Source organism: Marmota monax, unplaced genomic scaffold (assembly GCF_021218885.2).
Source record: "Marmota monax isolate L192 unplaced genomic scaffold, Marmota_monax_Labrador192_F-V1.1 WCK01_AAM20220418_F8-fsc00002, whole genome shotgun sequence".
In the NCBI taxonomy this organism is placed as follows: Eukaryota; Metazoa; Chordata; class Mammalia; order Rodentia; family Sciuridae; genus Marmota; species Marmota monax.
In genome coordinates this window covers 27995302-28009333 of record NW_026693571.1, presented here as the reverse complement: position 1 = coordinate 28009333, position 14032 = coordinate 27995302, and the positions used below count along the sequence as shown (strand labels likewise).

The 14032-nt window shown below is 39.5% G+C and overlaps 1 protein-coding gene across 3 annotated transcripts in view; it reads left to right on the top strand.

Moving 5' to 3' along the window:
* Positions 1 to 7901: 7901 nt before the first annotated feature.
* Positions 7902 to 14032, top strand: part of Herc3 (HECT and RLD domain containing E3 ubiquitin protein ligase 3) — a 132401-nt gene continuing 126270 nt past the window's right edge. For 2 of the 3 annotated variants that reach the window (XM_046458855.2, XM_046458854.2), the window contains exons 1-2: positions 7902 to 8035; positions 10367 to 10427. The gene's annotated coding sequence lies outside the window, so the exon portion shown is untranslated. Of the gene's footprint in view, positions 8036 to 10366; positions 10428 to 11086; positions 11157 to 14032 lie in introns of all 3 variants that reach the window. The other variant, XM_046458856.2, reaches the window with a different exon arrangement.

The following is a 14032-nucleotide window of genomic DNA, read 5'->3' as shown; positions in this document are numbered from 1 at the left end:
AAACCTTGAGGCTGTATCCTGCCTGATCTAGCAATTCCACTTTTAGGAATTTATTTTGGGGAAATAATCAAGATTGAGGACAAACTTTTAGCTATATTCACTGTTTAGCTGTGTTGCAAAATTTTTTTATAATAGCACAAAATTAAAAAAAATTTAACATGTGCCACGGAAAAATTGATTAAATAAATGACAGTCTGTCCATTTTGTCAGATATCATGCAGTTGTTAAAAATGTTGATGTAGAAGCTAGGTGCAGTGATGCATGCCTGTAATCCAAGTTTCTCAGGAGGCTAAGGCAGAAGGATCACAAGTTGAAGGCTGGCTTGGGCAATTTAGAGGAATCTTGTCTTAAAATTTAAAAAATAATAATAATAAAATAAAAAGGGCTGAGGATGTAGCTCAGTGATAGAGTGCCCTTGGGTTTAAGCCCCTGTAACACACACACACACACGCACACACACACACTCTCATTGTAGAATAGTATCTAATTCTAATTCTATAGAATGTGTACAAAGTATGTTGAAAACAGAAAAGATTATATATAGAATAAGATCCTATTTTTTGTAGTTACTAAATATAAAATTATATTATTTTGGTTTTGTTAACAAACAACATTCATTTGCATTTTCCAGTATGGTTTCCTAATAAATAAACCACTTTAAAAATTGAGTGTGTTTGCATTGGGAAATGCCAAACTATTAAGAACTAAATGTGTTGGTGAAAGGATAGATTATTTCTTTTCTTTTTTTTCTTATAAATATGTAAGATATAAATCCATATATTTATATAAAATGAATATATTTCAAAATTTTCTGCAGTGAATATACACTATCTGTAAAGAGAACAAGAAGTTGGTTTTTATTTAAGAACATAAGTACTACAGGAAAATGACATGGGACAATTAAAATGAAACTTGAGGTTAGTTCTTCAAATGCATGCAACTGGATTCTGTATAAACCACTGAATTTGCTCTAGGCTTTCAGAGTCAATGGAAAGAGGGAAATAGAATCAACAGAATCAATATCTATAGTATCTGTAACATCAGAACAATCTGTTAATCAATAGCTTAAGAGTAAATATAATGACAGATTTCATTTGGCTTTTACTTACATGTAAGCTAAAAACAAAATGTTGAAGGCTAGTGGAAAATTAAATACCATTTTTTCAGTCCCCTTTTATGGTGAAGGGTAGCCACAAAGTCTGGAAAAGCACGTGATATTTTATTTCTTATAGGTTTATATTAAGTATATTACATATACTATGTTAATTAGGTGATATATCAATTTTGCAGATTGAACCTCCTTCATTACTTACTTCTCATAGGGTATATATTTATTCAGTAAAAATTAGAGGGAGAAATCTACTAAGGCAGCACATGGCAGTTGCTTTAGCTGGGATTGAGGAAAATGAAGTGATAATATTATCATGTTTGGGGCTATGGCTATGGCTCAGTGGTAGAGTGCTTGCCTAGTAGGCATTAGGCACTGAGTTAGATCCTCAGCACCACATTGAAAAAATAAATAGAGATATTGAAAGAATGAACAAGGCTTATCGTCTGAGCAAATTTGCCCCTTTATTGAGGAACAGCTCTGCTTATTTATAGAGCCAGGGGTGGTTTGACAGTTGGCATGAGGTGTTTTTTGATTGGAGGGTAAGGATCAGGTGAGCCAGCAGGACTAGTCTGATTGGTGGGTAGGAGCAGGTGAGCCAGTAGGTCTCTGATTGGTGGGTAAGGATCATGTGAGCCAGCAGGGCTCTGATTGGTGGGTAAGGATCACGTGAGCCAGCAGGGCTCACCATTGGACGGCTCTTCTTGGGGGATGGGGAAGTTAGTCTTTGGAGCCCGGGTGACTGCTTTAGCTGGGATTGAGGAAAATGAAGTGATAATATATCACTGTTTGGGGCTGTGGCTGTGGCTCAGTGGTAGAGTGCTTGCCTAGTAGGCGTTAGGCACTGAGTTCGATCCTCAGCACCACATTAAAAAAAATAAATAGAGATATTGTGTCCATCTACAACTAAAAAATAAAAAATACATCATGTTTATTGTAATATGAACTGTGCATTGTTACAAGGGACAACACATTTTGTGTAATAACAACAAATCATTTTTATATTGGCCTGTGTTTCCAGATTTTATGGCCAGCCTACAAAGCTGATTATGTTGTTGTAGGTATATAACATTCTAGTTTTTCTCAGATCTAATAACATTCCTTAAATTTCATTTGGCCCGGATTTAGTAAAACTTCAAAGAAATGTTTTTTTTTTCCTTCTACTTTTTTTGATTTTACTTTCTTTGAATCTAGAAGGATAAGACAGCTGCAGCTGCCTACTCTTTGGCATTTAAAATATGCAAAAATAGCCGGGTGCAGTGGTGCACACCTGTAATCCCAGTAACTCTGAGGCAGGAGAATTGCAAGTTCTAGGCCAGCCTGGGCAAGTTAGCAAGGCCCTGTCTCAAAATAAAAATAAAAGGATTGAGGATGTAGCTTGGTGGTAAAGCGCCTCTGGGTTAAATCCCTAGTAACAAAATATAAAATAAGTATTCATGTATCTACACAGTGAAAACATGATCTTTGCTGCATTCCCTTGCGGAAGTAAAAATAAAGATGGCTGCAGTTTAGTCAAGAGTGAGCAGAATTTTTCTGTGAACCTTGGAGATCATATTTGACAGGCTGCAGTTTGCCTTGCAGCCAGAAGTCCCTCAAAATTTTGCCTCCAGATAGAGAATGTTGTTTGTAAAGAATGTGCTTGTAAGACTACAGATTTTGACAGTTTCTAATCATGGGACTTCTTGCTGTTTTAAAACTGATGATGCCTTCCAGATAGCCTCCTAGCAACCAATCATGTATATAGCTTAATGTGTGAACAGACTCCAGCACCAATCTACCAAACTAAATCATTCAAAACAACTTGTGTCATCATCAGGACCAATAGAAAATTGTTCAGAACAAACTACTTCACCTTTTCCTATTGTTGCCCTGTTATCCCTTTAAAAATCTAGTCCTCATTACCCTTATTAGAACACTTACTTGGTTTCTAACTGAACCTGTTTCTTCTAATTTGCAAATCTATTTTGTACTTGAATAAAAACTGTCCTTACTTTTTGAAAAAATCTTTATTCTCTCGCTTCCTTTCTTTAGGTGTTTGAACCCAGGAGTACTTTACCATTGACCTACAACCCCAGTCCTTTTTGTTTTTTATTTTGAGACAGGGTCTGCTAAGTTGCTAAGGGTCTCACCAAATTGCTGAAGCTGGCCTATGACTTGCAGTCCTGCCTCAGCCTTCAGAGTTGCTGGATTACAGGTGTGTACCACCATGCTTGGCTTTGTTTATGATTTCTTGGTTTGTACCCTCTAGTACTCATTTTGTCAGTTTGCACATGGTGGATTTCCAGGAATGCAGTTTTTGCAATCTTTAGGAAAGAGAAAGCTTTATGGAAAATTTCACTTCCTAAAGCTCTATTGCATGAAATTGAATTTCAGAGACAAGCAGAAAATGTTCATCCATCCAAATTCTGTAAACATTAATAAATTTTAACTTATATAATGATGAGTTTCTTATATTCAAGGTAAGGTTCTTGTGCTTCATCCAAATAGCTTAAGGGGAAAAAATGTGTAGGGATAAAGGAGATACTTAAAACAAGAAAGAAAGAAAAAAAAGAAGAAGAAAAAATATTACTTAAACTTTATTAGTTTCAAGAAAAATAAAGGAATAATCCTAATGGCTGCACGCTCTTTGTAATCAGATATGATGCTTCTTATCTAGCACTACAACACATGGAACTTGTTCAACAGTATTTAGTGATTTTTTTGATGGATGGGAATATTGATTTACTGTGATGTTTTTCTTCTATTTTTCACATTAATAAATTAAAGCTGTGTTTATACAACAGTTTTAAAAAAGATTAGCTTGTTAGATGTAAACCTCTTGGATAGACTGTATTAATAATCAAAAACAGTGAAAAAAAGTTTTACAATTGGTTTTCCTTTCAAGTATTGACTATACTGAGAAAATCAGTACTTTTATTGAGGGGTGGCTAAGAAACACCTTTGTCAAAAGGTAGCTGCACAAGGTGTAAATAGTTTGCCTGTCGAATAGTGCATTCCTCTCCTTTGAGGTGAAGAAAAATATTCTTCAAAAGTGTATCTAGGGGGCTGGGATATAGCTCAGTTGGTAGAGTGCTTGTCTCACATGCACAAGGCCCTGGGCCCTGGGTTCAATCTCCAGCACCGAAACAAAAACAAAAAACAGAAGTGCATCTAGGTGGGGCTAGGGTTGTAGCTCAGTAGTAGAGTGCTTGCCTCACATGTGTGAGGCACTGGGTTCAATTATCAGCACCACATATAAATAAATGAGTAAAATAAAGGTCCATCAACAACTAAAAAAAAATATTTTTAAAAAAAGTGTATCTGGGGCTAGGGTATAGCTCAGTTGGTAGAGTGCTTCCCTCGCTCCAGCGCGCGCACACACACACACACACACACAAAGTGTATCCAAAGAGGGTAGTTTTAAATTGACAAATGGTGCATTTGACAAAGATAGCCAGGTGCAGGGGTGGGGGCTCCTGCTTGTAATCCTGGTGCCTCCTGAGGCTAAGGAGGAGGAGCACAAGTGCTAGGCCAACCTCAGCAATTTAGCGAGGCCCTAAGCAACTTAATGAGACTCTGTCTTAAAATAAAAAATAAAAAGGGCTTGAACTGTAGCTCAATGGTAAAGCCCTCTAGGTTCAATCCTCAGTATAAAAAAAGTGTATGCGAGAGGCAGAATGTCATGATTGACCTATTTTTTCACATCAGTTTCAACCATGATATCAGAAATCCATCTGTTCCTTTCTAAGTTTACTAAGTGAATGTTTGATGTTTGTTTGCAGGACAAGCAAGATAAACAGAGTAGGAAGAAAAACAATCATCATTAAACAGTATTTGTACTCTACTGAAAATTTGCTTCAATTCAAAATAGGCATATGCATTTTAAGAAGGGAGCTGTGAAGAATGGAACAAATCAGCACGTATTCAGGTGGAAATGCAGCAGCCCTGGGCATCATTACTTTGTCAGGGGGATTCCTCACCTGTGTAGTTATGGAGATGGACCGTATGGTCCCTCCTCTATGTCAACAGTTACAGTTAGAATTCATTATCTTTTATTTAATAGGAATGCCTTTTTGTTTTTTGGTCCTAGAGATGGAATATCAGGCTTCTCACATTGTAGGCAAGCACTCTACCACTGACTTATATCCCCACCCCTTTCTATTTAAGAATTTTAAATTTTGAGGTGGAGTCTCTGCTAAATTGTCTGTGCTGGTCTTCAATTTGTGATCCTCCTGCCTCAATCTACTGAGTAGCTGGGAATACAGGTGTGTGTCATCATACCTTGTAAATGTCTTTTTTTTTTTTCATAAAATTTATCATGGTTAACAACTACATACTTCTTGATGAAATTAGTAGGCTAATGTTAGCCTTCCCCAACTCCTTAATGGCAATAGGGACTGTGTGCCCTTTTGTTCACCAATGTATCTACAAGGAGGGATTTTAGAGTAGATGCTCAACATGTATACAGTATGTATACATGGCAAGGGACTGGGGAAATAGTTCAGTTGGTAGAGCACTGCCTTGCATGCACAAGACCCTGGGTTCGATCCCCAGCAACACACACACACACACACACACACACACACACACACCATCAGAAAACACATGGAAAGGGCTAGGTTTGCAGCTCAGTGGTAGAGTGCTGCCTAGTACATGTGAGGCATTGGGTTTCATTCTCAGCACCACATATGAAATAAGTAAAAAGTAAAATAAAGGTATTGTGTCCATCTACAACTAAAAAAAATTAAAAAGAAAATACATGGCAAGTCAGCAAGAAATGTATGGAAGATGGATCTATTGAAATGGAAAGAAAAATAAATCATGCCCTCTTCAAACCAGTTTAAATATATGCTATTAAAACCATTGTTGGTGCTGGGCCCATTTAAAACCATTTTGGTAAAGGGAGCGGGACTTGCTTACTGAGAAAATTGCCCTATTACAATGGTTCAAGTAGAAAAGAAAACGAGCCAGGTCCAGTGGTGCATACTGTAATACAGCTAGTGAAGGCAGGAATTTAATTTAGTGAGACCCTGTCTCAAAAAAAAAAAAAAAAAAAAAAAAAGCCCGGGTGATTTTCAGCAGTAGGGTTCAATCCCCAATATCAAAAGCTGTGGTATTGTCACCATTCTATGTGAGTATGTTCCCAGGGTTCCAGCAGACTGTTAGGTAAGGAAGCTTACAGTACCTGAGTGTTATTTAGACATCACTCCTACCCCATACCCAGGGTCTAATCTTTGATAACCAGCCTTTTTTTGGGGGGATACTGGGGATTGAACCCAGGAAGGCTTAACCGCTGAGCCACATTCCCAGTGGATTTTATTTTTTTATTTTGAGACAGGTTCTTGCTAAGTTGTTTAGAGACTTGCTAAATTCTTGAGGCTGACCCAATTGTAATAGACTGATCTTTTGTGGAACTTCCACACATCTGGAGCATAAGTGAAGTCTATTGTTCTTGTCCCTGGGGTTTCTAAACATGGCCAATGTGAAATCAAATTTCAAAGGTTTGCATTCTTTTCTTTCTTAATAATTTTTAGTTGTAGATGGAACCAATAGCCTTATTTATTTATGTTTATGTGGTGCTGAGAATCGAACCCAGTGGCTCACACATGTGAGCTACCCCTCCCCACCAGCTGCATTATTTTCTGAGATGATTTTAGCGACCTGATAATTGAGATGCTACTTTTTTTTAAATCTTTCTTGTCTCAGGGGTATTTGACAGTTTGCCTTATTTCCTTGAGGATTCACTTGAAGCCAACATTGTCTCATCATCAGGATACACCACTCCTCAAAACTTTTTTCTGCTTGGTCAATCTATTAGGTTCTCAGACCAGGTGATTGCAAACCTGAGGTGATTTAAGAGTCCTTGGTCCTTGAATTTTCCTGGCTCAAATGCCAGGGTATAAAAATTCTTCCACTAGGAAAGTCATCCCTTTGGGTTAAAGCAGTAATTTCTCAGTGTTCTGCATTTCATTCTCAGTGTTCTGCATTTCACATTTAAGAAGGGCTGACACATGAAGTCACCTCTGAGAATGTTTTCTTCAAAAGATTATCTGTGGATCAGATAAGGGCCAGGGAGAGTCTGAAAGCACTTGTGACCTTGGGGAGGAGGAGGAAGCTCTGAGATACAGTGCCGGAGAAAGTGAAGAAGGGCAAACTTCCGTTACTGAGTTTTAGGACACAGGGTATCTTTCAAATGACGATTTATGCTCAGGGACTCTGCTTTTCATGCTCTTTCAAGCTCTCTTTTCTTCTGCAGCACAGCTCTCCTCTCCGATTTTCAACTCTCCAGAAGGGCGCTGGCAGCACTCTCCGCTGCAGCGGACCTCCTTCCCGCCTCTCTCACTGCGCAGCCCCAGATCCCACACGTTTCGGCTCTGCGCTTCCCGTGGTCCTCTGAAGACAAGTAAAACAGAATACTGCACTCACCCTCATTTATCACGCTCTAGCTTTTTTTCACCCTGCTCCCAAGGCTTTCGGTTATCTCTGCAAAAACAAGAACCAGAACCTGAACCTAAATGAACCAACCGGCTGTCAGTTCTTTCGCCTCCCTGCCAGTGAAAAACAGTCTTATTCCTGCTGAACGCTCTGTGTCTTGGAATCTGATCTCAGCTCACAAGCCCGCGGTGCTGTCCCTAGCTGGGTCGGCGGGTCCTGTCACCTCCGGCCGCCCGCGCCTCCTTCTCCGGCCTGGGCCTCTCCCCGCCTCCCGCCCGCGGCTCGCGTCGCCCCGCCCCAAGCCCGCGCTACCGCGACCATTATTGGTGCGCGTTCAGCCCAGAAGAACGTCCATTGGCCAGGTGCGAAGTCGTTCACCCAGCGCATTCCGCCGCCCGCAGGCTTGCGGGGAAACTTCCTTATTATTGTGACGCCGAAAACCGAGAAACCCCGAGCCCGGCCAGAGGGGCTGTGACAGTCGGAATCCCGAGCTGCGGTTCGGCAGCTGCCGAGGTGCGCGGGGCGGGGGCCGGGGTTCTAGGGAGGAGGGCATCGTAGAGCTGCAGCCGTGCGGCCGCCGCATCTCGCCCGGCTCTGCTGTCGGCGCGCGGATCCCAGAGGGGCGGCTGCCGCTCTTCCCGCGGCTCCGGCTGCGCGGGCGGCTGCAGGACACCTAGCGTGACGATTTGAGACCCGGGCGCGGGTGGCGGGCCTGGGCGGGCCGCCTCCCTGCAGTTCTCGGGGGGCTTGCACTCTTGCTAAAGAGCCCCGCTCCGGGAAAGGATAGAAAATCCTTAAAAATGGGAGCGCCCCCCCCCTCCCCGCCTCAATTCCGCTGCCCGCAGCCTGCGAGGAATTGCGACGCAGAAAGTCAAAAGGAGGCCCTTTTCCTTCCTCCTCCCCTGTCCCCATTTAAATTTTGGGCTCCAGTGACCTCCTTGCCGTGAGGGGCGCGGATGTTTCCTCGCTAAATGGGAGCCGGCGAGGCCTCGGCATTTCGGGGAACCTCGGCGGCCGCAAGGAGTTGGCTCTGAGGACCTGGGGCACCGCGTCCGCGGTGACAGCGCCGGTGGGGCCGCGGCGGCCGGCACCACCCACCTCGCAGTGGCTGAGTCTGGCTCGCCTGGCCCCGGTCCGCCTCTTGGGCGGAGCCGGGCTGGAGGGTGTGTGTGGACACGTGTGCGCGCTTGTGTGTGTGTGTGCCGACACGTAAGTGCGTGGACCGGTACTGGGGTGTTGGCAGTCGGGACGGTTGGGGGCCAGTGGGACTTTGAGTCATTCGGAGTGGGCCAACCAGGACAACTAGATGGAGAATAGCATGAGTAACCTGAAACAAATGAACCTTTTAGAGACAGTACCTCCTGCAACTGTGCATTGATGCTGTGTATGCAGTGTGGGCTCTGGAGAATAAGTATTCGAACTTTGCTGTTGCTGTCTCTGTTTCTGGCTGTTTTTTGATTACATTTTAGATTTTAAATCAGTCCCATTAGAAAGTATCTTAAATTCTTAACTAAGCTTTCCAGGATTTTGCTTGCATTCCTCACACATGGAATGCGTTGGGAAAGAATATTCAAGCACTCTTTGTGTGTGTGTGTGTGTGTGTGTATGTGCGCCTGCCTTCTGGCTCCACAAATAGGAAACTATTTCTAGAACCTTCATTTGATGACTTGATAACATCAAGTGAGCTGATTTTTAACTCTAGACTGGGAAGAAAGAAAAATAAAATCAGAATTAACAGATCTTTAAGTGCAATGACAAGAGACAGGGTATCATGTTTTAATAGATTACTGTGAAGTGTTCTCGGTTTTTTTTTTTTTTTTTTTTTTTTTGTATTTTCCTTTACCGTGAAGGAGGAGGGAGTGACATTATGAATCAGAAAAGCAAAGTAGATAAATTACATATTTCTTGATCAAAATACGTGAATTACAATTTCCACAGCATTGACCCCTATCCAGGCTGGAAACCTTCTGTAGAAGGTATAATGCAGAAATCAATGTTAGAAACCTCTTTGGCAAAACTCCATTGGCTAAGACGGTCTACTTGCATCCAATTGTATTTGTTTTAGTGGGTAGTTGGGTTTTCTTCTTGAAAAAGAAGCAGGGATTCTAAAATGTTCCACATGCTGTGGTTAAAGCTTTTGGTTATAGCATTTCATTCTGAAGAACACATTTAAGTTGCTTAAGATTTGGATAGCCAATTAAAAACATTTCTAAATATAATGAAAGTAGCACCCCTAGTGGTGATACAAGATAGTTTTTGCCCTCAGTTTTTGAATTAAAAGTAATCTGCAAACTGAATGGTATTTTCTATGTAAGAAGGTAGAAATAAAGTTATGATGCCTGTATGGGAAAACCATGCAGGACTTTTTCTTTTGAGAGACTTGAGGTGCCTCTTAGTCTCTTCTTTTTTTGCATGATAGAGGGTGTGGTAATGAGGAGGAATGAAAGGGGAAAAGTATTCATTTTCCCCCATAGGGGCAAAATAATTACAATGTATGTGTTATACAGAAAAAGAAAACAGACAAAATTGAATTATTTTCCAGAAATTAACCTTCATAACCTAACCTAAATGGGTTAGGCTAATTAATAATGCTATTTTTACTACTCCCTATCAAATGGCAGGAATTTTATAAGGTGGTTTCTGTGGCTCAAGTTCACATTTATGTGATGTTAACTAATATCTTCAAGGTTGGTTTGAGGTTATCTGAACCAAATTACTGTCTTGAGACACAGTATTTGGGGAATATTCAAACTCAAATCATTGAAGATATCTTATTTCCAGAAGTTTACTCCTGCCTTTGTTGAGTTCTGTACAAATGTTAATTATTATTTCTTCAACTTGCAGCTCCCCAAGGTGAGGTTGAACAGATCGGCTTCTAGTTCTAATGCCAAGCGTGTGATCTGTGGTGAGTTAACTTAATTTCTTTGAACCTCAGTTTTTCTTATCTTACAAATGGAGATAGTATCAAACTCAGAACTGATAAAAAGGATTAAATAAGATAATGTACGTAAAGGACTCAGGCAGATATAGCTGCCTAGAGAATAACCTTAAAAAATCTTAATGCCTTTCTTCTTCTGTGAGACAGTGCAAACAACAAGGTAAACCCAGGAGCTGGGAGACCTGGTTTCTGGTCTCTTCTTCAACCACTTACCTCTAGAAAACCAGTTACTTGGCCCATGAAGGCATCAGCTGCCATTAAAATGAGGTTAGGAATCTCTTGCCTAGAGATTGGACCAAATGGACTGTTAAGGCCTCTTTAATAAGCTGATCTTTTTGATGATGTTACTTTGCTCCCTTTAACTTTTACTACATTTAGAATTAATACCTGTTGGTGGCAGGGACACATGTTTCTGTGTTAGTGAACTAGTTTTATTGTGTCACAGTTAACCTAGAGGAAGGTGTGATTAACTCTGTTGAGATTGGGTCATCTAGGTCCTAGTTGTCTATAAAAACATCAACAGTGATTTAGTTAGTATGAGCTTTCTGTTATGTACAACTTCCTCTTTAAAGTTTTATTTTCAAAATTAGAGACAGGGTATGGCTTGACTTCCTTTTATTTTACAGTATAGTGCCACGTTTAAGAGTATGGATTTTGAAGTCTAGTAGAAGATATTTGAATTCTGCTTTTGATTTAGTAAGTTTCCATTTTGACTACTTATTTTATTTATTTATTTTTAAAATAGTTTTAGTTCTAGATGGACATAATACCCTTATTTATTTTTATGTGGTCCTGAGGATCGAACCCAGTGCATCACATATGGTAGGCAAGCACTCTGCCACTGAACCACAACCCCAGCCTTGGCTATTTATTACATGTTTTTGAGTAAGTGACTTAATCTTGCTAATCCTAGGTGTTCCAAAGTGGTTATGTGAATTTTTACTCTTACCAGCAGTGTATAGGAATTCTGGCTGTTTTCTATGTTTTGATTTGACAATGGGCAGATTAAATAATCTATATAAAGTTTTTAGCACAGATCCAGGCACATAGTAGTATTGCTGTCATAGTATATGTTATTTTTCTTTATTCAGAAATTATTTATTAAGCCCTTACTGTGTGCTAGACACTGGTCTAACCTCTAGGGATAGAGAAAGGAACAAAAGAGGCTCAGTTCTTCCTTTTGGAGCTTTCATGGATAGCTAGAATTCCATCTCAATTTTAGCATGCTGGTGATTTTTTTTTTTTTTTTCTTTCTTTTTTTAGCTAAGGATCACACCTCGGGCCTTCCTGAGTGCTAGGCAAACACTTTGCTACTGAGCTACACTACCAGCCCATGCTGGTGATATTAGTCCACACCATTTAATGATAATTTCAGTTGTAAAAGGCATTCTATTTTTAGATCTGCTAAAATGTGGTGAGGGGGTCAGTGCATTTCAGATGGAGGAAATACGTTATTATTTTTTGTTACTGCATAGAGAGATTGTGGGAATTTGATTTTCTCAGATTGGCATTCAGTTCACTAGGTACCTGTCAAGCTTCTAGTGTCCTCCTGCAGTCTGAGAACAGGAGATATAGAGGTGAATAAACCCCACACCCACAAGCTTCCCATCTGCAAGGAGAGGGTATTGATGGAGAAAATGCAAGAAGTAGTGTTACTGTTTCAGCAATACTTTTCATTTTTTTATTTTGAAGTATTTGTAATCATAAAATAATGTATATGAAATATGCCTTAAGGAAAAAAAAAAGACAGAAACAGAATATCAGCCTTGCTTTTGGAGCTCCTCTTTTTGTGCTCCTTCCAGATTGTTCCCTCCATCCCTGCTGCCTCCATGATCATTGCCTTGTATTTTGTCTTTATTTTTTTCCATAGTTTTGGCATCATTAATGTATTTTTTGCCAAATAATGTTTGTTATATTTATATTTAAGCTTTGTAAAATACTCTGAATTCTGTGACTGTTTTTAAGATTTAAATATATTGATGCTTATAAATGGAGGGAATTTAATTTTTACTCATGTACAGTATTTTTTCTCTATATATACTGCAGTTTATCTGTTGTTGTTTTTTTTATTGATGGTCATTTGGGTCTTTTAAATTTTTTCTATTTTAAATATGTTGAAATCAACATTCTCATATACATATATCTTGGTGCATATGTTCATGAGTTTTTCACTGCATGATATGGTAAGATAGCCACTTTCCTATGTGGCCACTTAACTTTAGAATTAAAAATAATTAAAATTAAGTATTATTAAAATTTTAGTTCTTCAGTTGTATTAGCCACATTTCAAGTGCTCAGTAGCCACATCTGGCTACTGACTACCATAGAGGACAATATATATATAATATATGTATGTATGTATGTATGTGTATATATATATATATATATATATATATATATATATGTATGTATGTATTTATATATAAAAATAAAATTACTCCCATGGGCTGGGGTTGTAGCTCAATTTTATACACACACACACACACACATATGTACATATATACACACACACACAAATAAATAAATAAATAAATAACTTACCAGTTTTACTCATCTTTGTATCTCCACCTCTCGGAAGTGCAGGAGCTCCATAAGTTCTTAATAATTTGGATGGATTGGTTGTATGCCCACCAGTAAAATTACTATGCTATGTGGTATTCACATCTCCATCTTTACTAGATAATGTCTACTTGTTTTCCAAAGTTGTAATGACAGTTTGCACTCTTACCTGCTGTGCATAAGAGTTCTAGCTGTTTATATCCTTGAGTTGCTGTTGTCAGACTTTACCATTGTTGCTAGGCTATTTCAGTGTCTTTGAAGGCAGCCCATGGCTTACCCAGAATGCGAAGAGATCATTCTAGATTCACAAAGTCCAATGCTATGTAGTGAAGATGGTACAACCTGTAAAGGGATGATCATGGGAGAGGCAGGATTGTTTGTGTTGGCTGAAAGGGTCAGAGGATCAAAGTCCAGCTAAGGTGAAGGAGAGGGAGGAAACAGCAGGGAGTGGATTCACATTGTGGAAAAATTCTGTTTGCCTTTTATATCACTTCTGCTGCTGGGAGTAAACAAAAAAATTAAAAAAGATTTTTAGTTACAGATGGACACAATGCCTTTATTTTGTATATTTATTTATATGTGATGCTGAGGACTGAACTTAGTACTTCACACGTGCTAGGCAAGCACACCACCACTGAGCCACAACATCAGCCCTTGGGAGTGAAATTTGTGACAATAAAGCATGTTGTTAGAATGAATCTTTTTTGTAACTGGAGTTAATTCTGCATGGGCATTTTGGCTTCAGATTTATTTAAAGTTTAGATTTGGGGAGTACCTATAAAGTACTGAAGACTTGGACATTGTCTTTTCCTGCAGTTGAAAAAAATCCCCTCCACACCTACCACCATTGAGGTATTTGCTTCTAAGCTTATTTGAAAGGAAGCTTATTTCTATTTTAAAAGAGATTAGAAGTCCTGCCTGAATGTTATTTAGGTTTCAGTGCCTTTCAAACAAAGGAATAAGAAAATGCTAGACTGTCATGTGCATATACTGATTATAAGAAAATGTTTAGG